The sequence below is a fragment of the Siniperca chuatsi genome, linkage group LG13 (genome assembly GCF_020085105.1).
Source record: "Siniperca chuatsi isolate FFG_IHB_CAS linkage group LG13, ASM2008510v1, whole genome shotgun sequence".
In the NCBI taxonomy this organism is placed as follows: domain Eukaryota; kingdom Metazoa; phylum Chordata; class Actinopteri; order Centrarchiformes; family Sinipercidae; genus Siniperca; species Siniperca chuatsi.
The window spans coordinates 9,089,733-9,116,988 of record NC_058054.1 but is presented as its reverse complement, the minus strand read 5'-3'; the positions used below and the strand labels follow the sequence as shown (position 1 = coordinate 9,116,988).

At 38.7% G+C, this 27,256-nt stretch overlaps 1 protein-coding gene across 1 annotated transcript in view; it reads right to left on the bottom strand.

The window, feature by feature from the left end:
- Positions 1-26,143, bottom strand: part of LOC122886346 (receptor-type tyrosine-protein phosphatase F-like) — a 164,126-nt gene extending 137,983 nt beyond the window's left edge. Inside the window, 1 exon segment of the mRNA XM_044218389.1 lies at positions 25,721-26,143. The gene's annotated coding sequence lies outside the window, so the exon portion shown is untranslated.
- Between the last annotated feature and the right edge of the window lie 1,113 nt (positions 26,144-27,256).

Here is a 27,256-nt window from a genome sequence, read left to right as displayed (position 1 = left end):
ATACGGTAAGGAGACAGAAGTGCTGATGAAATGTTTTTTGCTTAGCTTTCAGGCACATCATAACATACAGGCCTAGGTTGTCAGTTTCCATGATATTTCAGCAACTCAACAATATCAATTTAGTATTTTTTTCCTAATGCAGGTTCAAACTTTCTAAATGATGGCCCTGGCTGTGTTTATTTTTTCTTCTTATCTGTTAAAGGCCAAACGCTCAAAATGAAGCTTTGGTCTGACAGTCTGAAAGCTGTGAAAAGCTCTTTTCTACTGGTAGAATCTCATAGTTTTATAGTGCTCTCTAAGAGTAAATACGATATTGGATTAGTGCTGAGACAATTGGTCGATTAACTGATTGGTAGACCAACAGAAAATCAACAAACAATGACTCTGATGAGTCATTTATCAAGGAAAACCACCAAACATTTGTTGGTTTCAGCTTTATAAATGTAAGCATTTGCTGCTTTTATCTGTTTTGTATCATCATGCTGTAAACTGAATATCTTTTGGTTTTGTGTTGCTTGAACAAAACAAAACAAACCATGTGAAAATGTCTCTTTAGGCTCCAGGAACTGGTGATTGGCATATTTCAGCATTTCTTGAATTATAGAATAAACTATCAATCAATTAATCAGTTGTAAAAAATATTTATAGATTAATTAATCATAAATTGCAGCCCTATGTTGGATTCTTGTGCAACCCACCACCAACAGGAATAAAGAAATAAGACACCAACTACTTCCAGTTTATAATCACCCTCCTTTACTATTACAGCTTCTCACTCCACCTTTAAGTGCAGCCATTATGAAAAGGTATAAACAACGTGACTTCCCAACATGGTGGATGATGCAACATACAGCTTGTTCTTTTAAGTTCTTTTCCAGCCTTAGAATTAGTCATTCTCTCAGTTAGCAGTTGTAGCAGTAATACTGGAAACAAAATTGAAGAGAAGCCAAACAGCAAAGAAGTTTACAGGATGTGGTGAGAGATGAGGAGCTGGTATGGACTTGACACGCCAAATAATTCCCTTAATGTGTCTAAATCCACACAGGAATGCATGAAGATATGTCTGAGAAAAATGGCATCCAGTACTGCATTGTTGCCATAGGAGGACGTATTAGCACAGTCCATGTGCAAAGTGTGACCAATCAATTTAACTTCCTCCTGAAAAACAACATGGCAAGTGGGGAAAATCAGCATCTGCTGTGTCCCACCCTCTGTTATATTTGCGGACCATTCAAAGACATATGATATTGTACAATGCTCAGTTTTTGAGAGACGTAAACAAGGGAGCAAGAAAAGGGAGGAAACTGTGAGAAAGGGAAGGAGAGGGAGGCTTTTGTCTCCACATTTCTCACGGTGGGTATCGGAAACAGCCAGATGCTGTCCATCACAAGTGAAGGCCAGAGAATAGACTGCCCTATTTATCTAATGAAGAGGTCAAGGGGTGGGGGTGGGAGGTAAGTGGGGCATAGCCAAGACTGTCACAATGCCATACCAAAAGAACTCCTTCCAAAGGAAGGCACGGTAATAAATATGTGGAACAAATGTGCATGTCCTAATAATCAGTCAGGTTCATAAAGGATGGGGAAACTATGTAACGGCAAGCAAATAAGCTCTCTCCCCGACCAGCCACTTAGGCAACTCATCATCTAGGGCAAAAATTATAAATTGATTAACACTTGATTGTCAGTTGACTATCAACTAAAAATCATTTGTAGTTACTGTTTTTCTTGCTGCTTTTTTCCATTTAACAATGTAAACTGAATGCCTTTGTTTTAGGGGTGTAACAAAATTCACGGTTCTCACATCGGTTTTGGGGTCATGATTTGATGTGTTTAGGTAAACATTAAATGGTGGCTCACTGGCCATAAAATTGGCCAAAAATGTGTCTATTAAGACAAGTGTAGTGTATTTATAGTTCACTTAAATTAGTGCCAGCAGTGCAATTTAAGCTTTTCACATTCACTTCAACCATTTATGCTCACACTCAGTCAAAACTCATTTTATTTTCATGTTTTACACTGTTAAGTAGCCCCGGAGGTCTATCCATTGGTAGAGAGAGCCAAGAGCCAGAGTGCTCAATTACAGGGCAGGCACAACAGCACAATGTGAAGAAACATTGAAGCATTGCTCAAGCCCTGTTAAGACACCTGTCAGGTGATGCCATTGCAAATTGTTTGCCATTTTGATTGTTTAACTTTCCAGACCCGTACCCAACCTTGTTTGAACAATGTTGGCACACAGTTTCAGTCCATTACTCTTTGTCCGGTGTCGCTGTAACTTACTGGGAAACCTCCCACATGATAGATTTAAGTGACACTGGAGGCTCTTCCAGCTCTGGTTTTGCATTTGCATTTCTCATACCAATGACACTCACTATATGAGATATAAGTTACATCCAGAGGATGACCCAACTAGTAACTCGCATGGTTTAGCTAACAAATAATTGTCCCACCGCCAAAGCTTTCGAGGTGGAACACAAATTTTTAAATGTACTGTATGTTCCACACATGCCAAGATGTAGACCTACTTAGAATGTGCTAGACTAACTCAACAGTAATCATTTGGTTTGTGCCTATCAAACTGAAAAACGTCACAGCCCAAACCAAACATCCTGTGTCGAATGATTTGTGATGAATACACATACCGTTACTTTGTTGTTGGTGGTGTTGTTCTGTTTATTTACTTTTGTTCAATCAAAAACAAAACAAAACTATTTGAAGACATTTGATTGGGCTTAGGTAACTTGTCATAAGTATTTCCATTACTTATGACATTTTATAAACTAAACAAATTGCCATTGCTGTAATCATATGTTTGGATTAAAGATCCCTGTGCCATGGTGGCGCACAATGTGTGTTGATTAGTTATTGAAAAGGGACAAAGTTGCTGAAGACCTAAAGGCCCTCTGAACACATATAACCATCACAACCATACTCTAAAGCTAGGATGGTGAAATTGCAATAATATTTCACAGAGGCTTTCCGTTAAGGTAAATAAACAGGGTAGTAGCTGTAAACAGTAAGCTGGACTGGTACTCTTACCTCATCATGCTGGAGGCGACAACTTTGAATGAAAATATCTTGAACGAATCTCTTTTGTAGCAGAACACTCAAACAGACCTTTGTCATCTCTGTTATCACCCGAGGGTCAATACCACACAGTACTTAAACCATGGCCATCCACAGCTAAAGATCCAACTCATCTGCGCACACAATGTCTTCTGCATTGACATGTTCCATTTTATGTGCTGCAGCTTCATGCCAAAATAGGCAACATAGGTTTAGATGGAAGAATTGAAGTATAAAACTGTCAAACAACTTGAGCGGGGCAAAAAAGAAGGAGTCGAGGGTTTAAGCAGCTCTGATTGTAATAACTTGGCCCTTCTACACAAAAACAGATGATTGAATTTCTGCTGATTGCTCCGCAGGCCATGCAAATTTTCATAAAGCGAAGCTCAAACATGGAGGGGGAAAAAAACTGGCCGACAATTTTGAGTCCTCATTTCAATTAAACTATAAATAGCATCCATAGAAAGGAGAACATTCACAGAATTTGTATTGTCGCTCTTTTTTTTTCTTCATAAAACCTGACCTCCTCAGGTACTGGAAGTTGTATGTGGTAGGTGTGACATACATTTGATTACAACATCTGCATATTGGCTAATGCTGTTACCATAGTAACACCTGTGACTGATGGCTTTGTTAAGAGGAATAGTTACACACCATTAAACTGGTGTAATAGTGCATGGCAGTCATCTCAATAACCAGGGACAAAGCAATTACCAAGTGATTAAAAAAAGGAATAGACTAATATAACATGGTGCAGTGAAGTATGAGTGACATGCCTTGAGATCAGCCTGTGTGAATTGTTTTTTTAAACAAAACATGTTATTTGTGTGTACAAACTGTTTATTCTGTGGAACTCTTAGGATTACATTTTTGTGAAATCTAGCATGGATTTAGTTTAGATAGATTCTGATTATAAGTTGCATTGAAAGTGCTATTTGTATCATGAATGTGAAACAAAGTTTGCCTGCTATTTCACATCTTGTATGCTTCCTCATCTTACACTACAGATGCTTTAATAGCGTCAGCTTGAATGCTCATGGGATTACATTCAGCTGTGTCTTGATAATAATTTGATGGCTAAGTCAAAAATACTTGTTCACAGGAATACCGTTCTACTCTGCAGCCCACAAGCCAGGGACAGAGCACAGCAGTACATGTGATGATTGAGAGAAAGCAAAATTCAAATGAGAGAGAGAGATGGAGTGATACAGATGTGCTGTTCGGAGAAAGAGGCATGCATACATGGTAAGCATGCACAACCACACGCCACCACACACAAAGCTATATACACGTGCATAGACAGCAGCGCCACTCAATCATCCTGGTTGAGGGCCAATCCATCTACTGCTGGTTGACTGGGATCCAATCACCATTCCCAACAGGGCCAGAATGAAAGAATGGCAGACAGCCTGTGAAGAGGCCCACTCTCTCATAATAGATTGATGGGACAAATCTTGGGGCGGTTCATGAGGCATCCCATATCGAGACGAACATACTAAACTAAATTTCTGATGTCATACTGCACTTGAAAACAGGCCTTTCACTTTACCCTGCGTATACTGTGTATTTGTTGCTCTGCATCTTTGTTGCCAAAAATGTGTGTTTCGCTAAGAAGGTATTTTTGCCATTCAACCATAAGAAGCCCATTAGGATGTGTCATGAGTTCCAGTTTTATTTGTCCCGAGAGAATAACACTAATTTTCTTGTGTTTAATGCTGCAAAACATTCTCAATTCTTATAACAATGCAGAAACAACTTGAGATGAGGGCAAAATAGAGTAACAGAGGACATTCAAAAAATGCATAAATAAACTTTTTGATTGTCAAGAGGGGGATTACATGGTGTGTTTTCAGTGTGTTAGCTGGCTACCGAGTCAGTTATTAAAGACCATTGCTATACGTTACTGGTTGACAGAATAAGTGAGTCTGAGAAAGTTAGACCTAAAAGGAGAACAAGAAATGACAGAAAACAACTTTGAGACTAGCAAAAACATAAAACTAGGAAAAACATTTGTGTGGCATGTTCTAGATGGAAAGCTCTTCAGATGGACAAAGGACTTTAAATTGAAACTGAAGGTTTTAGTTTTTTATTGGACAGGCAACAAACTGAATTAGGCCTAATCATTTTTGACCAGATTCATATTTTCATTAATTATTATGCTGTGTTATACTGGCTGTTTTACAGGGCAAGTCAGAACCTTTAGGGAAAATCCTTGGGAAAATCCCTGTGTTCCTTGAACTGACTCTGAATAATTTAAAATATATTATTTTTAACAACTCCATAATATTAATTGGCCCTTGCTGCACATTTTGTATTCATGAGTAAGCCCTCTTACCGAACAGATAGAAGCCTCTCTGTAAATGTAATCAGCACAAACATGGAAAATCACAGAGAATGGCTATTCATGAGGCTAGTTAGTCTCCACATCCGTTTTGCCACTACATTAATGGGACCTGATGTGGGGGTGTGAGAAAGCTGCAATGCCAACATACAGACTAGGTGTTACTGGCTCTGGTTACAGTATGTCCATTAAGTCTGTGTTTGCAGTCATTTTCCCAAAAAGTCAGGCAGATATATCTGCCGTACACAGTAATTGCCTACACAATGAAACAAACAGCATGCAGTATTCATTGGTGTGTCAAAGCTGCTAAAGGGCATGTCATATCTGCTCCAAGTGCCACTTTGACTAACTCTGAGGTGGCATCCAGTAAGGCTGTCAGAACAAATTTCAATATTCAAATTTGAGTCGAATGTGAAAAAACATACCAAATTAAACCAGCTCACAAAATACATTAGAACTCTTTTGTTTTTTTCATGTGCACCTGTCTCCTAATTCTCTTTCTTGCAATCTTACAGCCTGCTCCTACAATACGATATTTTGATAACTGTGTGAAAGACAAAATTTAGCAGAATATCATTTCAAACCCTTCAAGAAAATTAACACTGAAAGGCAGAGTGTATGGAATCAACTATTTATAACATGTGAAACATTAATTGTGTCTTGCTTTAATGCATCACTAGTTAAGGGGAACAAAGTCCAAAGCAGCTTGCATGGGTTCACCAACAAAATGAAAACAATCTTAAAATTCATTTCATGCAAGATACTGTGTTTGTGCCTTGTTATATTATCATTTAATTGACAAAACTAGAAGAGTATAGTCAGCAGAGTGCAAATCTCCGCCAGGTATGGCAAATGAGTAACACGCCAATGTCTTAAGTCATTTTGCATGTTATCACAACGTCTTTTTTGCTTTTCGCGTGTCCTTTCATGCCATTTAGTCTCTACTGACATATACTGTGCAGAGACGGCGTATCATTTTATGCAGGAATGTCTTTAACTTACGTAAAGTATTTAACATACGTACGTGCATAACTTAATTGACGTAACTAACGTACACTACTTACCTACCAGCCGGTTAAGAGGAGTGGGGAGTCAGCAGTCATTGGCGGTATAAAACAGAGCAGTCAATAAAATAGGTTTTTCATAAGAGTAATTATTTATTAAACTTAGGGAATAATTAAGCTTCAGTGGATTTTCTTTTTTTTACTTTAAAAGTAGGTCGGTGTGGGAAAGCTTTGATTGCAAAACCCACAACAGAACTATAATTAAAATGTAATCAAGAATGAATATGCATAATTGAAACCACAAGGAATACGGACATTATTTCAGAGAGTGGCCATGGATAGATGGAATCATTCTTAGCTAGCATCCCCTCATTTTCAAATATGTAAGAAAGGCATCTGCATCCACTGCAAATTATATCCCTTTTAAAAAAAAAAAAAAAAAATATATATATATGTATATATCTAGATAGATAGATAGATAGATAGATAGATAGATAGATAGATAGATAGATAGATATACACTGTATATTTAAAATATTTGTAGATAGATATTTGCAGATAATAAAGTCCCTGTAATAAGTTCCTAGTTTTTTTCAATTTCCATCTTTCATGTTTTTTTTCTCTACCTTTCCTTTCCTTTAAGTCATAGTGTTTATTAATTAAACTTAATAATTGTAAACATGTGAGAAGATTTGCAGCAGGGACCAAGCCAAGTGACTCTTTTGACTTAGATAGGCAGAAAGTTATAAATTACACTTACACAAACATTTAATTTGGTAAAAACTTATTTCAGCTACAAAATAAGATTATATCATCATCCAAAAACACAAATTTTGTGCATAACATTAAGTATTCTTCCTGCATTTTGTAAGCAACAAGATGTTTAGGGAATTTGCAAGCCAAAAATGCTTTTCATGAGCACATGATGTACTCATGCACTTTTGAGAAAAACCTAATACATTTCAGTCAATTCATAATCAAATGACATACACATAACAGTATACTACAGTACAGATGGATCTAGTGTCCAATCTCACTGGTTGGAAAAAGGGCAAGACAAGTGAGTGGGATCGTGGCAGAGTAGAGCGGCAGCGATAACAGACCTCTCTCTGGGCAAATATTAAGACCAAAAACTTTTTTAGAGCAACTGCCCGCAAGCAACAGGACAATTGTTATTGTTAAACCTTGCTAGTGGGTCTAATACTTATTATGAAGATTAATAACATAAACAGCTCCCAAGATACTGCATTATTTGGAGTAGTCCTCTTGCAAAACTGCCATTTACTTTTCCTGACTTTCTAGATTAACAAGAGCAATATAATCCTCATCTTCCTGGCTGTTTATTGACATGTGCTCACTGCTCCTCCTGTGTCAGCATCACAAACAAACATTGCGTCGGCCTGTTAAACAGCTCGGTCAAATGGCAGCTGCACTGTTGCTCTTGCTAATGCGAAGAAGCACATGCTCACATTAGAGCAGTGCACCAGAGGGGAGAAGAGCCTCAGGACAGACACCTACTGAGCTCTGGTCCTGTGGCTGCCACAGCGCTCTTTAAGATCCAGGATGAACCCCCGAAGTGTCAGTCTCTCCCGTCGTTTAATGACAGAGATAACCTTGAAATGTATCACACAGAAGAGGAACTGTTTAATTTCACAGCTTTTCGTCCCTGATTTGGAAATGGGCAATTTGTCTGGTACTCAACAGGCTTTACAGGATTTGTATTCAGTTTATATTTGGATATATTCAGATGAATTGCAGCCTACACTAGACAAAATGCTTCTTGAGTATTATGACTTCTGAATTCTGATATAACCATTGTACTTTATGTTTTCATTTGGTAAATAGATTATTGTTACAACTGCACTCTATGATTGTAGGAATATACATGATTATGGTGTACTGCTGAACATTTGAAGTCCATAGCCAATTTTACTATTGCACAGAAAATGCACTATAGCTGAGAGCTAAAATCTGTGTGGTGAGGCTTTTAAAATCAAAACTAGCAATGCACCAATATGCTGTAGCTGATACAAATCAAGTGCTGTGCATTTGACACTAGTTGAAACTATAATCCACGCTTCATGTGCAATGGGGCCCTAAAATATGGACAATTCCACAGCCATAACATATTCAGTTCAGACTGACAGCTGCAGTTAAGACAAAAACATTTATTTTCCTGACTGTCCACTTCATGTGCATAATTTTTCCTTGAAGTGCATTTAACAGAGAGCTAATGCCTGGAAAGCATAAACATGCAGTAGGCTAACCAATATCAAATGCTTTGCTTGATGATGTGAATTTGGTTGTTTTTTTGGTGTCAGGTGTTGGAGTTTCCCAAGAGTAAATGAACACACCACATACCATACCAAGTGTCGGCCCCCACACAGACTGTTGAAACTAAGTCCAGCTGCTACTGTACATCGTGCAGCATGAGCACATTTTAGAATGGGCTACATGAATTCATCATCCTGTAGCCTAGGGTGCAGCACTAAAGAGGGATGCACTCACACAAATACCATATTCACTTCCGCACATCCCAATGTAAAATACAATAAAATGTTTCTCCAGTCATGGAAATTGCTCAACATATGTAGAAAAACACAATATCCAACTGAACAGACCATTATCATCTAATATTAGTTGAAATTACCTGCTGAAATTCCATTATTGGAAAAATAATAGGCTGTAATTACATTTTCCAATTTATTGATGGATAATTTATCAGTCTTGTGCCCTCATAGTTAAAACATATGGATGTCCAGCATATCTCTAACATAGCAGTTCGTCTGTAGCCCTGAAAACATGACTTTTTGAAGATATGAGGATCTTAGCAAGTCACTACATGTTAAAGCATTCTAAACATATTTTTTCACTAATTACCAGAGATGGTGTGATCTCATCTCACAAACAATCATTAAGACATTTCACAATTTATGGAAGTCACACTTGTTGCTGATTTAGGTTGTCACACATCCAAAGCAACACGTCATATTTATCAAACCAGACGGACTGACATATTATTGACAAACATTTACTTGCACTTAACATCTGTGACAAAAAAATCCTGCAGATGAAAGCCAGAGGGAGCGAGATAATTGGCAAGACATCATGGCAAATCGGAAATTGAAAGGCCTGCCTTTCCTTTACAAACTCACTGTAAAAGAAATCCATTGATTTGACAAACCCAATTAAGTTATTAATGCATATTAAATGATGATTACAAAACAAACGCTAATGTTTTTGTTGTCTTCATTTAGTTTGAACAAGGTCAATCACTGCCACGGTTCCCATTAAAGCTTAGAAGTGAGTGACTGCTCATCTGCTACCACCACAGGTTAGGCTGTCTCTAATCAATAGGCTCATCTCTTCCCTCAAAGAGTAAACTCATTGGAATGCCAGAGGCTCATGGGAGGAAGAACACACAGTCCTTGACCATGATATGCTGCTTAAAATGTAAATGATCCTCTGAATAATGGGACAAGTCAGCAATGAATATGCAAACGACCACAAATTTTTTGTGCTTATCTTATAAGTCATTTTTTGTTTGTTGGCATTTTGGAGGACTCCAGATTGTTGATTCTCAACCAGAACCAGGGACCTTAAATCATTTAACCTCAAGGTATGGAAAGTCCCCGCGTCTATGACCTTGTTCCTCATTTTGCTTGGGAGATCTAATCACAAGTGGACAGCTACAAATGTAGTTGTAAAAGCATTAGGTCCAGACAACTCCAGCCAAATTCTGATGTGATCAGAATTTTCTGTGTGGTTAAATGAATGTCCTTAACTGGGATCAGGGCCAATCCCGGCATTTTTTGAAGGATCAATATCAGCTATATAAAACGCTATCCATTTCCAATCCTTTGTTTGCTTCTAGTACACTAGCTGACAAGAATGTCCAAAGCTCTCCATTGAAGGGGTCATATTGTGCTCATTTCCAGCTCTATATTTTTATTTTAATTATTTTATTTACCTCAGTTAGCCATATAGCTAGCCTTCCTTTTAGCTTAGCTGACTCTGCCCGGATCAGGCAGGAGAGCTGGTTTTTACACTGCTAGCACAGGAGCTTTGGACCACAGGGAGGAGGAGGTTTTCAGGCCCAGGATCCGATCTCCCAGTCCGGGCCAATGGGACCGCTAGCTGCACGGCTAACTGAACAGCACCAGCAGGACCTACAGTCAGCAGTAGTTAGCGGTTACTTTAGCAAAAAGTAAAGCCATCTGTCCATCAAGAAACTAACTAACTCCTTCACAACAGAAAAAGCACTTTCTGTGGAAATACTGAACAACCTCCAATGAGTATGAGTAGTCCTGAGCAGAATAGTCTTGCATAGCCAGACCTATCTCCACACTTTGTTTTAGCGCTATGAGCAGAGCGGTAGAATACTAGAGTGGGTGGATGGACACATCCCTGTACTTCATGGGCGTGCTGTGTGGGCGGTGACTGTATAGTTGTGTCATCACAACCTCAAGCACTGGCTGGGTGCATTTCTCCATGGATTGAGCGTTTTGATACTTATTTATATATATTTAGTATTTATATAGCACCTAGACCTGCTTTATAATCAAAAAAGACATGAAAATCTAACTTTCTACAATATGGGACCTTTAAAACACTGTAACCATTACCCTATGCACAATGATGAAAAGGGAGAAGCTTACAGTTACAATTACTGATGACTCCAAAGGTTTACCTCCGAAAGAGTCAATTAGAACTCCAATTAATTTTTCTATTAAAAAAATCTTACTTATTTACCAACTTGCTGGACTTTACTTTGATGTTTGTTTGGTTGTGATGCTTCCTTTGGCAGAGAAAGTATGCCTGCACATTACTTTCAGATCAGATCAAAGTGCCTCAGCTTTGTGCAGGTACAAAATCATAGATAAGACTGGCAAGCAAAAGTAAGAAATACCTTATTTGGCCATGCTGCTGCATATTAGTAGTGAGTCTTGTTATTAAGCAATTGTACTTGCCTTAGCCTTATTTCTTATCAGATTTTCGAACAAAAACCCGAAAATGGTGTGTGTGTGCATGGTGTCCTGACAGTCACTACACACTAGACAAGAATAGAAAAGACAAGAAAAAAATGCAAGAAAATAGTTGTAAAGGCTTCTGAAATATTGCATTGGGCTTTTCTTAAATCAACCCCATCTCATAAGCTTTGTATAGATGGGCAAGTCGACTTTTCCTCGTCCCAGAGTTTCATATATGAAAAGCAATCATGAATACCACTATCAATGCAATTTTCCATTTCCTTGGAAAGTGTCCACTGAAAACACAGCAAAATGTAGCGCAAGGCTTCATTTGGTGGTATCTAACATTGATGTGATATTCCTGCTAAATGTTAATACCTGAATATCGCTGAATAAATGCACTTGATTCTGCCAAATATTACCTTGCTTTGCCTTATCTCCAAAGCACCATACTCACGGGTGAAGTTGCCAACACCATTTTTGCCAAGCAACAATAAGCTGATCAAAAAAGGTTAAAAGTAACCATAATCTTTATTTGAATGGAATGGCACTTAACTGAAAATGTGACAGTATCAAATAAATCAATTCAAGCCCCACCACCACTTTACCAGCCCTAATCAGTGGTCTGTGCACGAAAAACCATACTAAGCATTAACATGCCCAACAGACATGTGCAAGAGGTTTAAGTACTCCTCTGTAGAGACATATATACAACAGATTCAAAATATGGCTTATCACACTGTTGATACAGAATGGAAAATATCATAATAGTCTCTAATTCATGATATTTTGTGACAAAAAAAAAAGGCTAGTCTTTTCTAAATTCCATTAACTTCCATACAAGACAAGACGACAAGAAAAGGATTAACCATTCCCTGGGAGTTCTCTAACTTGGTCCAAATCACATGAGGTGAGTTAGCACAGAAGACTACACAGCAAAGCAAGGAAAGAGGGGAAAAACAAGCTCATCAACATGCAGAGACAGGAAGCCGAGTGAGTCCGAGTCAAGCTGCCAAGCCGCCAGATAAAGATCTGTCTGACACGTAGCCTTTTAAATAATCCACTTGTAAGTACACCATTTAGAAACATTAACATCCAGCTGGGAAAAGGTGATTTTCTGATGGGGCGGTGGGGGCACAGGACATTTGGAAGATGGATGATAGTGTGGACAGACACCATGTGGAGACCTCTGAGAGATACAGACTTTAGATGTCACTCATTAAAACCCAAAGCAACTGCTGCTGATCCTTTAGAGGGTTCCAGTGGCTCCTTGGAGAGAAGAGATGTGAGCTCCCTCTCTGCTTTTATGTAGATCTTACATAACAATGGTGAGACAGGACTGGGAATTTTCTAATGGGGCCGACTGCAACACTAGAAGCAGGTGATGTTGGCTAAAACATTGTCTGTCAGTTTGCATTTTAAATGCTTCACGAAGTAAGTCAAATCCGGTTTGTGCAACCCTTGTTTGCAGTCGAACTTTCCTGCCCCCTGGTTCTGCCAGTCCCTGCTATTCTGATGAGAAAAGGCTAAACACAATCACAGGAAAGAACATGCTTGATGTGAAAACATACTGGTTATTCCGTCATGACTTTCACTTACACTCCATCAGTTAGTAATCCTTGTTGACTTAATAACGAGACTGATGTCTGCTTGCATGTGAAGCATAACACCATCTGTACATCTGTGTAATACAGAGGAACCAGTGTGGGAATCAGACAAGAGTTTGTCCGACTTAAAAAGGACTAGAAAATTCTTAGCCCTTCTGAGGGGCTCAGTGAAGTTGTTTGTCACGTTAATTGCTTTGTGACAATTGAAGGCTTTAAATAAATCTGCACCATTTCAAGTGACTCAAGCTTTTTCAAACATTTACTCTGTCAATTAATTATCTCAAATATAGTAGGCAATATTACCTGGCTGAAAGTGGAAATTCAGAAATGCTGGGAGGCCCCAAAGCTCAGACATCAGTGATGGGAATTCCGTCTCTTTTTAGAGAGCCAGATCATTTGGCTCAGCTCAGCAATAAGAGCCGGCTCTTTTGGCTCCCAAACGGCTCTTCATTTAGTGCCACTTCTAGTAGTCACTGACTAAGTTACTTTCTTATTTGTTGCAAGAAATAAATTTGCAAGATTCTTTGTCTGCAATACATTAAAATATTTGGTCATATTGATGGTTAAAAAGAGGGATTTGTCAAGAAAATCCCTAGAAAATAATAATATATAATAATACACCACTAATGAAATAGTATGGTTAATAAATAATTAAACAACTCTATACAGACACATATATTTCAGTTTCATTTGTATGATATAATATGAAACATATTATATCATATTTCTGCTCTGTTCAAAAAGGTTATTTGTTCTTCCATGCATTTATTTTTTCACGATTTAAATGTGCGCTCGTAGGGGGTGGGGGGTTGGGGGGCGGTGCAACATACAAAAGTGTCACCATGCTTGGCTCTTTATGTTATTACCAAAGTGAGACGTTTCTGGATAGTATTTAACAAATACGTGAAAGGATCATCCTGTTATTCTGTCTTAATTAATTTACAAAAAAAGAAAAACAAGACTCTGCTCTCAGACAGGAGCCGGCTCCCATTGTTCACTTAAGCCACAACCAAATACTTTTGGTATAGTACCCTTGAAACCCATACCTAACCCATACCTACATGTACCTAAACCTAGATCTGTTTTGCATTTCCATCGCAGACAGTACTCGTAAATGTAGGCAGGGTTGTAACCATATGGTAATAGCCGTGTCAACCACATAAGTAGCGTGACATCATATCTAACGCAACACAGTAAACAAAGGAACACAAGAACACAATGGAGGACATCGAATGCTTCGTGTTCTTTCTTTTTGGTATGTGGCTGTTTATTACAAGGAGACAAGCTTTGTATGAGAAAAGGCTGCAGGCAGCATGGACAAATACACACACAAAAAAACGTGGGTTTGTGCATTGACTCCTTCTGTCCATTCTGTTGACCAATCTACGGACTGCAGTGATTCTAGCTACACCTTTAAGTCCCGGGTCAGTGTGCTAGGTACCTCAACAGAGGAGTAAGGAAAAAATGGGACGGAGTGGAGTGGTTCTGTTGGTTCGATCCACAGCTTTTGCCAATGGAAATGCAAAAATAACCTTTCTAATGTGTAACGAACTGAACTGAACTGGACTGCTTGGCAGAAACGCAGCTTTAAAGAAGCCGGCTCATAGAGCTGACTCGTTTGTGACTGACACGTCACTATCAGACATGGATATAAAGCCTATTAGAGCGGAAGACACACAAAGCAATCAGCAGCTTTTCTTAAGACTCAACTCTCCAGAAAGGCTTAACCACACTATTTCATACTATTTCAGAGAGAAGAGTTTTCTCCTCAGATTCAAGATTAAAAGGAACAATTTCCAGGAGGCAATTTCTATTTCTCTGACAGTGGTTCCTACTTTAAGTCAAGGATAAGGTTCATATCTATATATAGGCCTTGACAAAGAAAGATAAAGGTGGAAAAACTGCTTATCCTTGTGCTTGACATATTAAGAACAATAGGCTACTTCTTTCAGTCCACAACTTTGGTGTCATAAATTTAGTTCTCTTTCTTTTTCTCTTCTAAATACATGGCCAGAGTAAACCTAAGCTGAAGATGCATAGATTGTAAGCACTGAAGTGGGGAGGTGTGAGTAGACATGTGAGTTTGTGTGCGTGTTCGTGCATGCAGTGGTGGTGGGGGCTCATACCTTTGCTGGAAAAAAAAGAGCCTAACCGTTCAGCATCTTGAGCTATAAATCAGTGCCCTGGTCAACCTGGCCAAGAGCATTTTCAAACCCATTTGCAGAAGATAATGCCAGCTATTCCTCCCAGCCCCAGGGACAGGAGAGCCAGCCTCATGAATCATTGCCCTTTTAGAGGAGCTACAGCATGGATCTCACCTTGTTGTGTCCATAGAGTTCTCTTGACTCTTCCTGGTAGGCAGAAACAAAAGGCGGCAGTGAAGGAAAATGTTTGAACTATAACCAAGAAGTTCCAAAAATCAAGTTATGAAGCATGACTCAGTGCTGACAATAATCAGGTTCAGAAGATTAAGGTGGCAGTGCCACCTCTACAGTAAACTACTGTTTGTCACCTGGGTAGGAATACAATATTGCCAAATACCTAAAAGGGTAAGAACTTTATTTCATAGCTCATAGCAAATGCATCCATAGTAAGTAAGCATCAGTTCAGTAAATGGCAAATGTAAATCGCCCATGTCTGTGTATTAGTGCCAGGGAATCAGGCAATTTTATTGAGGAGTACAATGAGATATCATCCCTTGAGTTGATGAATGAATGACATTACCAGGTCATACTTTGCAGACAGCAAAAATGGCGCTCTTGTTTGTTGAGGAAATCATCTCACAGAGACAGGGAAAAGGTTTGGAAGTTGTAAAAACTGTAGTATCTTTTGTAGGTATTGCGCCAATTTGACTCTTCAACAGAAATGTCTAACCATTATACTTTGTGTAACGTCATTGTGAACAGTGAATTAACTGTTGAGGCCTCTTCCATAATAGGTAGACTAGACTGACTATGTTGAATGGAAGATAAATTGGCAGGGCCAATATATCAGCCAATATTAGCTTACTGAAGATACATCGGTTTCGTTGTATATTTTGGCCAGTAACTAACAAGAAATTGCAGAACATAAATGACAGATATATTTATAATGCGTAGTTTTATAGTTTGTTCCCAAGAGAGCACTGATACGTTTTCAACTAAAATGCCCTGCTCAGTACATGTCCTTGTCACAATTTATTATAGAACTAATCAGAGGGATACTTATAAAAAAATTGTTTACATTATGTTTTTATGTAAATAATAATAATAATAATAATAATTGCCAATATATACTTAGATACTTAGAACTCTCAAATATTGATATTGGCAGTGGCCTCAAAAATCAAGTATTGGTTGGTTGTAGAGGTTTATAGAGACTATAAGGCTGTAAGACTTTCTTAAGATACTATATCATCATGCAATAACAATTTTGGATTGGGAATTGGTAAAATTTCACTACTGCCATGATCTAAAGAAATTTATGTTAAGTTTTAATGACATCATTAAATTTATAAATGCAAACTTATACACGTCTAAATGAACAGGATTTCTTAAAGTGTTTAGCGACACGGTTAAACATTTCTGGCTCACTTATTCTGGGGTTGATCTATGAGGAATTGTAAAATATCCTTTCATAAAACCTCCTTTGGACAGACTGCTTTCTACCTTCAGGGGTTCAATATGTGGAACTTGCAATGGATCAAAACTAGGATCACTTTAAATCCAAGTTTCAGAATCAGATCAGGCATATAGTCATGGATAATCAGGTGTCATCCCTTAGGATTTTATGTCCTTTTTGGCACATTTATTTTAATGCAGATTGTATATTTATGTTTGTGTCTTGTATAATGGCATATGTATTTTGTATGGCACTGTACATGTATTTTATTTTAATAAAACTTTATTCGGCAATAAACATTGCAAATTATCTCAGGCTGTAAATGCTATGATATGTAGTATTAGCCTTTTTAGTGACTGTTCTTTGCTTGTATATCTGTCCTAATAAATAAAAACATAAAAATGTATAAAAAATAATTATTCATATAAATGATCTACCACACCCATGGATGTGCTGCAATGGAAAATAACCTGTAGACCTTGTTGAAATGGAAAGCAGTCTTTTATCCATAAAAATTAAATATACAATAAATCCATTTATTACAGATAGAGCCAAATGAGTTCCCCTCCCTCCACCACTTAAACCACTCTGTAACCTAGTGCTGTGATATTCCATTACTTTCTGACTACAGTTAGGAAAATTCTACATGATTTCAGCTCTGCACTACAGTGTGTAACCTTGAAACGTACTTGTTGTGAGTCTGATGAATGCTGGTAATGTGCAACTACGTATTGGGTCATTTATATTATCATAGCCCATATTTATATATAAACAGGATACAGGAAACAACTTATCATTTCGGTCACTGTGCAGACATTCCATTAAAACCAAGTTCAAAAGTCCTAGTGCTTCTTCATTCCCTGTTACTTCATTACTTGTGCAGAGATATAAGAGTGGAACAGGAAAACCATGTCCCTGATTTATGAATTACAGCCTTATCTGTTGGCAATTTTCTCAGCTTTAAATAGTATGTGATTAATTTAAGTAATATCACACTGGATTGACTTATATAACTTATATAAGGTATATTCTAAAAACTAAGCATGGAAGTGATTATACCGGACACCACTAATATTGATGAGCTAAATGCACCAAATTATTTGTGATAATGATTGCAACATTATTTCCAAATCAGTATTTACTAAGTATTCAAAATCTCATGACAAAGTTTTTACATGTGCATCCCTTTGGGTGGAATGTTTTACAATTTCACTTTAATAAAATCCTAAAATATTCAAAACCTATATAGGCTATTCATATATGTTGCATATGCATGTTTTTGGCAAATTAAGAGTTAACTATCTAAAATGTTCACAATTTGAAACCACAATCAGCTGTTAACAGCACAGACCTTAAAGATATATGATAGGCTCCTTTACAGTCTGACCATATGAATACATACACATACATATAAGTATTTGACAAGCACAAGCTAGAGCCCTGAGAGTAGGCTAAATTATTTACAGTAAGTAGCCTCATGCTTAAGTCTTTAATTTTGTTGTGCAATTTAAGATTGAAGAAGTCTGTGCTCGAAGCAAAGGCCACAGGCCAAGACAGCAATTGGACAGCAGGGGAAATATTGCAAATGAAGCATCATCTGTACATCTTGTATGTAAGCTCAGTCGAGCTTTAATGTAAAAGCGATGTAGACAAGAGGGAAGAAATCTTCAGACTGGCATTAGCAAAATCCTATTTATTAGACACCAGTGCCATCTTTATTTACTGTTCTTATTTATTCATTGCTTGACCATGAGCTCTAGTGTGACATGATGACATGCTGTCAACCCTAATGGTCTATGATGGCATCGAGGCTCTGTCAGGAGGACACAGTAGGTGCTCAGAGCCAAGGCCCTTGGTAGCCCTCCACACACGAAGAGCTGTCATCTCTGTCCCTTACTGCCAAAGAGGCCCGCCTCCACTCCCTAAAATCCTGTCCATCTGCCGTATCAGCGGGGCAGTCGGAGTGCAAGGCATGCACTTTTCTGTTGTGCTTTAGCACGCCCAGCTAGTGGCAATGAGGGTTCCTGTGTCAGAGTCTTCGCTGCTACAATCAACACATGGTCAGTTGCTGAATTTTTGTATCTGTACACAAAAAAGGCTTTTGGCTTGTCTTGATGCAATTACCATAAAGACTTCTAAAAGTGTTACGGTTCCAACTGTCAGTCATGAACTATAATCTTTACCGCTTGCATAAGCTAAAAGCAACCTGGTGGAGTGTCCTAACAAAGTGTCTTGATACTGAGTTCTAATCTGTCTTCTAAACAGTCAGCATGATTTTTGCACCTGAAAATGCACACAAAATCTCTGACTGTCCATGTGCTTGTATAACTGTATTCTCGCCAAAACTGGTAATGGCTTGGACAGATTCCCTTGAGGAAAGAAGCTTTTAGAGGAAAAAACACAGGGAAAAGCTACGATGTGCCAACATCCTTCCAATGAAAGTCAGCATGCAAGCTAAAACACGCAAAGTCATGATTCGCTCTCTAACAACATAAATAAAAGAATAGCTTTATGACTGTCAAAGTCAAATATTTCCAACCCATCATCAGTTATGCAACAGTGATACAGCGAGTTAAGAGTCAATAGTGAATAATAAAAAAAAAGACTAACAGGACATGTTTTCCATCCTCAAAGGATAGGTTTGCTTGCCGGTACTGCTAATATAAAGTACTGTTGATGAACACTGAGAATCCAGGCCAAGCCCAGTATAAAAACTGGCTCATTATTCACTGCAGCAGTCATTTAATCTTCATAACCTATGTGAATTTGTCACATTTATTCCATTTCTGAAACATGGAGTATGTGCCATTTAAGTCCAGCATGATAAGACGGCTGATTGTTTGACCTTCATGTAATGTTCTGCATCAATTCTGATACAGCCTGTGTGTATGTGTGTGTGTGTGTGTGTGTGTGTGTGTTCTAATTCGATGAGAACCTGAAAAGAATAGGTTGACAATGACAAGCAGAATGAATGACACCAGCCGGTGAGCCGTTGCTCCATTTGTCCCCATCCAGCATTTGTCTGAAATGAAAGAGTGTGTCATCTGTGCACTTCTGCTGACTGGGCAAATGCACAGCCAGGGCGCTGAGGTCTTACACGCGTGTGGCATGTTCCTGTCAACTCCCTGGTATATTTACCAATACACAAGACGTGATAAAATTGTCTACTGTGCCATAACCCAGGATGAGCATCCATACAGAATTTATGTTAGGATCTCAAACGAAAGATGTAATAACCCACAAGTGGCAACTGTAGGACATGAAGCTATTTTGGCTCTAATGATTCATAAAATTCACAGTTGGATTTGATGCATTACAGTGGCATCATGATTTTATATATTTTCAACACTGCAAAAATAAGGACTGCCTGAGAATGAGTCACATATTACCATTTTCTATTTACTATGACACTCAACTTTATGAAAGTATAAAAGTATAATATTTGAGAGCACAAAATTAAACAATGGAGTTTGTCCCTTTCGAGTGGCTTCTCAGCAGGATTACACAAAACAAAAGCAGCGCTTTACAATACAACAAAAACGACCACATGTGGTGTCAAAACAGGAGATATCACTTCAGCTGAACAACCACACCACTGTATTGTTTGACAGATATTGAGTAAATTGCATGGTCAATTGTTTGATTCATCACATGTATCAGATCAAGCACACTGCATTGAGTGATTCTAATTGGTACAATGTCTTGTTATACCCCAAGAACACATTGTCTGTCTACACAGACCATGGTAACGTAATGGGCACATAGTGTACTGTAATACCTTCATGAAAAACTTTTTTCCCACGCTACCAGCAGACATGTCATGAGTAAGCACCTAACTAAGCACACACAAACCTGTAAATGCTATGTTTGAAACAATAATTTATTTTCACATGGTTGGGCTAGCAGTACCATTGACGTTAAGACCAGTTTGCTAAACACACTGTTGTGCATAATTAACTATTTAAGCATCTGTAATACCTGGCAATAACGGCATCAAAAATTATTTAAACACACACAGTGTCATCACAAAATATATACAAATTGATCTTTTTGTATCTTATCTCAAAGATTTATAGCTGCAGTGAGAATTCCACACAAAATTAAATGCTTTACATAATTACTCTTAAATGTCAGTGGAGTGAAGTTAAATAAGCAACTAGATATGCAGTTATCCTAATATATGAAACAAGGATAAATAATAAAACAATTACAACACCTGTAAACAATCAACTTTTGTGTGTTTGGTGGTTAAAAGTTATAATTAGATAGCCTGTGTGGTGAGAATGCAAAGCCATCTGGGACCATCTGAGATCACAGGGACAGCAGATGAATAGCAACAGTTTCTACAGCTCACTACAGACTTTGTTATGCATACCAATGGGCAGCTAACTGCACATTGTGAGTACGATATTCCACAGTTGTCTGAAGGTTACATTTCTCACATCAGAAAATCTATCAAGAGCAAAAAGAGCAGTGATATTTTTGAGCTGTCAGCAAGAAATAAACTGAGGACTTCAAATCTTGACCTACTGCTTATCTTTGATTTCTAAATTGTGAATTTGCATGAAAAATCCAACTCATTAAAGCAAATATGAAATGATCATGCAGCTCTAATGCCGACTGTGGTTATGTTGATGGAGGTATCTTCACTTAATTACTTATATAATGGTAATTGGTTAACAAAAACAAAAAGTGAAAATATCCAAATGCAGACTTAGACCAACTTTAACCTTTTTTGAAACCTAATAAAATGAAGGTATGGCACCACTCATGACTGTAACTGAACACATCCTGTAGTTGCTTCACAACAAAGCCATATTCAATTATCTTTGCTAGAAGGCTTTTACCGTGAAGCAGCTGCAGCTAATGTTGAGTTTCAGTCATTAACAGTGGCATTAACAGAATACTGACATCCTAAAGGTTCAGCCATCAAGTTCCAACACCCTTCACTCATTAGTCTTTGCACTTTTTCTTCTAAATATGTCTGCAGTTCTTGCTCTTCAGCAGCACTTTCACTTCGTAATGAGTTGTGTATTTTTTTAAGGCTTAGGTGGTAAAAATGTAATTAAGGCTTGGTCCATTTACGTAATGGCTACCTTCTAACATATGTTGAAGCAGAACAAGTGCAAAGATGTCACAAGGTCTCGACACAGCAAATTGCCTCAGCCAATTTTCACAGAATCTGGACTACAGTTCTGATTCTGGAGAAAAATGCTTGACTACTTACAGAAAAGGCTGCATAATCCAAAGCAGACGGACCCCCTATATCAAGGAGGTCATTCTGCTTCAATAAAAAACAGAACTGATTAACATTTGACCTTTCAATGTCATCCATATTCACTACTTCACTCAGCGACATTAACATACTTTGAAGTAAAAACAACAAATCACACCAGGAATGGATAAAATGGGTCTCGCAGGCCATTTTTAGGCCATGCGTCTGTTTCCACTTTCCCCATTGCAGGAGTGCCCTGTAAAACATCGGTGTAAATGGTTTATAATGCCACCAGTGGACTCTGAAATGGAAGACCTGGTTTCAATCAGCAGTCAAATTGCCCCTACATTACCCTCACAGACAGAGTAGTAAATCACTCTTTGCCTCTATGCCGCTGACGTTAAGGAACAAGCATTGTTAAAAATCCACCAAGCGTGCTACTAAGAGAACCCTGTCTCTATACGGGGATGGGATGCTAAACAGGACAATAGCAGTTGCTTGCGGCGTCCCTATAGATGCAAGAGTAAAACATCCTGGTGTCTAAGCAGAAAATCAGCACTCTTCGTATCTGTAGCTCAGTCTTGACTTGAAACCTATAGTAATTGACCTGATTTGCAGCCTTGAATGTAAACTTTAGGTTGTAGCCTGGTTCCTGTAACCCCCCATGTCAAAGAGCCCCATCACAACCAGTTTGAACCAGTCTGCCTGGTTAAAAAGATTTTTTAGTTTCTCTGTGTGCCAACGCCCTGACAGTGGGCTAGTGAGGCATCTCAGAGCAGTTATAATCCTCTATAAACTCTAGAAACGCTGATCTCGCCCACCGCAGACAAACACACTATGGGCAAAACCTCTCATTAGAACTCCAGGGCCCTGAAATTACCAAGATTTTACCCATATGGAAAGCATGAGAAAGCGTCAGTTGGGAGAGGGTTGTGCCGAGTGGTTTTTCAGCATGTGGCCACAGAGGAGCTGGAGCTCTTTAACAGTGCCAATCAGCCCGGCCTCTGCCAGGGAGCACCGACATATGAGGAAGCTGAGGCAGATGCTATGGCTACTAGCCCCAGACCAGGCCTGCTAGGAAATACCCAACATACTACACACTACATACAAATGCTCATACAGGCCAGGGATGTACCCAGGTCAACAAACAAAACAGATACAGCACAAAATCATTTAGTAAATCCATTTGAAGGCAGACTTTGTAATTTAAAAGTTTTTTAAAGGTTAGCCCTGCCACATATATACTCAAAATGCAACACTGGTTACTGGTGTCACTCACGAATGAATTGACAGGTCTTTCCATGAAAGGAATAATATCCAACAACTGAAACTAAGATGTTAAGGTTTTCTGATCCTGTTTTAGGGTTTATTTAAATCAGTATCAGTTGTAAAAATTGTAGTAAAACAGGTATATGTTTTGAATTAAAATCAGTTGAGAAACAAACAAAATGTTGATTCTCCTCTAAGTCAAATCCTTCATTTATATGTTAACAAACTACAATTTATATGGTGAAAAAATAAAGATTAATAAAATAAAATTTCACTTGAGTGTCTGTTCTTTTAGCCATAAGTCAAACCACAATACAAACATTACAGTTGACGTAGCTACAATGTCAGTTTGCTAATTGTTTCTACGTAGCCTAGCTATTGACAATATGTATGCCTAGCAGATGACGTCACCAGCTAAGGGCTTAGGCTATTTTCTGTCACAGGCACTATTTTAAAAAATCCCAACAGAAACACCAAATGAACTGTTGACTCTTCTAGCAAGAAACGAAGAAGAAAGCAATGTAGTGGTCTATTGTGAGCCACCCTGTAATCCCTCAGGAGTCATGCAGATTAGGTCAAATGAGTCATATGTCTTCTCTTGAATCATTTTTGTTTTGAAGTGGTTGGAGTATAAAGTAGGCCTAATAGCTGGCAGGAATGTGCCAATATTCAGCAAATTAACATTAGTGCTCAAACCATGGTAAAACATATTAACATATTTTACAGAAAATGCCAAAAGTTAAAGATTCATTGTATAAGAACTTTCACAGCCCAAAAAAACCTGAATAAACAGCAAAATAAACCAGGATAAAAACAGTGAAGAAAACCTGCAGCTTCCCTACATCTAGCCAATATGATTGAAGAAAACCTTAATGCTTCAACAGCATGGCACCTAACAGCACTGTCAACACAGGTTTAAATGATAAAATATCTATCCACCAGATAACAACAGGTAACTCTGAATCCTAGATCCAAACAGTACCAGAGAGAGTCACCTGCTTTATGACAGAAATTACAGTGAGTCTCCACTAATCTGCATGTATTCTCCAGTGTCGATGGAACAGCCCACACGCAAAAGCCATAATATGTTACAATAGACTGTCCCTCTGAGGCCTCATATAGCAGTACTATGTAGACTACAGCCTATAGGACAGTTTAATGTCAAATTACCCTGAATCTAGAATAGAAATAATAGTAACTTTCTTTTCAGCATGCAGGAGCTGGAGGTTGAAAACCCAAACATGCAGCGGGGCCCAGGACTCAGTTGCAAAAAGCCTCTGATGCAATTCCAAGAAACTAACCCACCCTGCATCATCCTGTTAACAGTTTGGCTCATGGTTAGGTCTCTTCATTGTGTCTGTGACAGCTATAATTGGATTCATGTATTGATAAAGGATGGCCATGAGGCTACTTCAGCATGTCACTCACCCCACAAAATTGCTTCCAATCCTTTCTTTAAATAAACCAAAAAGGGCTGCAGGCTTGACGCAACGCTGAGAATCTTTCTGTATATCCAGCCAGTGAAAAACACTCCCCCTATTTCAGATCTGTTCAAGACCTGAAGAGGACTTTAGGCTATTATATGAAGTCATGCACCTGTAAAAGCTGTCACAAAAAATGGTTTTACAATTGAATGCTCTAATGGATGATTACTGGAATGTATGCTTTCGCCTCAGCTGCAAGGAGCAAATTCATGACATCAAACCTGTCTCAGCAGCCAGTGCTGCAGCAATAGTGATTTTTTTTAAGGGCAGATGAATGACACATTCATGACAGGAGCCTTTGCAATTGATAGGCATACAAGAAATTAAATACCTGTCTCTGGTAATGATAAATAAAGAAAGAGCAAAGATTTCAAATGCCGGGGGCGCTCGCTGACATGCTTACGCACTCATGCACGCGCACACATGAAGTGAAAAGCCAGAGCTATGGCACCTTATAGCAAAGCATTTTTAATATAAGGTCAAACATTGGAGAAAATCCTTACATTACAACTAGACAAAAAATAGGGTGACGACAGGCTCACGCCCCACCGACCACCAGTGCTCATATTTATTATTTCATTAGTGATTCTCGACAGATTTTCTGCTTGATTGAAGCTTTCATCCCTGCAAAGACGTCAATTTGCTCACTGAAAAGTGCCTGCACTCAGTTTATTGCCAACTCTGCGCAGGTTTGTATATCGAAAATCACTTGTGAAATAAGTGATTGGGAAGAATAGTATGCTGACGATTCCCCATTCCCATTCATTTCTGTGGGTATTTTGATAATATTAAGACCAATTATTTCTAAAAGTCTTTCAAGCAGACTAATTATTATTTGCTCTCATTCGGTATTGAAATAAAAGTTGTTGTTGGCTATAACGTTACATTCAGAGTTAGCATAAATAAAAACAGCAACAAACTGTGTGCGTGGCTGCCTGACGTTAGCCGAAGACCGATTTTGCCAGACGGAGCTGACAATATTTCACCGTTAACGTTACACATTTAAAAGCATTTTCAAAGTAATTCCAGTTTATAAAGCACGCCAAACAAACAGATAAATGAACGCAGATGCCAAAATTTCAGCAAGTTGGCTAACGGCAACGCTAAAAGCTGCGTCTCAAGTTCGATGGGAGACATTGAAAAAAGATAACGGTGCACTTACTGTATCTCCTCTTTGTCACCGCTTTTGGCATTTCTCTCCTTGTCTGAACCACTACGTTTAGTCCCGTCTTCAGTTTGTAGCAAGCACACAAATCCACTTCATGTAATTCACAGCCACAAAACACAAGAGTTAGAACCGACCCAGAGAGTAAAAGAAGAGGGAGAAAAGATAGGAGTCCACTGCCAGGGGAACACGAGGTCCTATCCCGGTCGGCCGACCGAGGTCGTGGATACTGGATCTATTCGTGGCAGCTCCCGTGTCTCGCTGCTAACGGGTTAACGTCAGCTTCGCTCAAGTGTTCAGTGTCGCTGCCTGCCTGTATGCGAGACGGCGAAAGCAACTGTTATTTCTTCTCTTGCAAGTAAATTTCTTCTCTTGCAAGTTAATTCGTGAGCACAAGTCTGTACACAGTCTTCCCCCCCCCCCACCCAGAAGGAGTTGTAGACGGTAGGGAGTTGTTAGTCTCTCCCCTCACAGTCACGCTTCTTTCTGCCTTTGTGGAGAAAACACATACAAGTCGGTCAGCAGGATTTTCGGATTCACTCGGCTACACTCGCTCCTGTGTCCATTCATTCCTGCCCCTCAAGTCCTGCAGCCTCTGAAAACATGCACAAGACACAAGGGTATCTCAAACCTGCGCTTTTTATTTCTCTGTTTGCACTAAGCATCTGCTAAAAAGAGACAATGAACCCATATTTGAAACGATTTTGAACAAGTAAACTCTGCCTAAGGTGCTTTTGGAAGTAAATTATGATTTAGGAGACATGACAAGAGGAAGGAGAGACAACCCAGGCTTCTTAACACACTCACTCATTATAACTATGAATTAAACTATTCCTCATTTTCCTGGGGAGCCCCTCCAGCTAATCCAGGTGGTCCCCAGGCCCCACTCTGGGAGCATCCAATAAGCAAAGTCATGAATCATCACTGAGAATAGAAAATGTATAAATACTGCCCTATTATCCCCATTTTCTAGAGCAAATAAAATGCATCTACACCCCCATTCCTCAAGTCCATCCTTGCTTTCACCTTGTGAAGGCTCAGGCCAACACTGTAATTTATAATTTATATGTGCAGGCCAACTTTCTGGTTCTTTCACCAGTACTTGAAATTGTTTTTTAAGACAGCCTTGGGAGGAGGGTTGCAGGAAATATTCTCCACTGTTCAGTGGCACACAGGCATGTTAACAAGCTGTCTTTGACAAAAAATACTATAATGATTTTGCAACTTGTTCATATTTGAATGTTATTAAAGATGTTAAGAAAGACCCTCTATAGTCCATTCAGTTAAACTGTATTTCCATATTTGAATATGGTATCAACAAAAACTTAAAATCTTGGCATTTCCAATTTAATTACAACCAACTGGCAATCAAGGACAGATTTCAGGAACTTCAGAATTCATAAGCGAAGCAATGTAATGAGAGAGGGTTCTGCTTACAGTGCAGCTTGGCTGTTAGTGCATGAGCACTCAAGCGACTCGGTTGAACGTGCAGGGCATGGACGCTGTGACCCCCAGTAATGAGGACCTGAATAT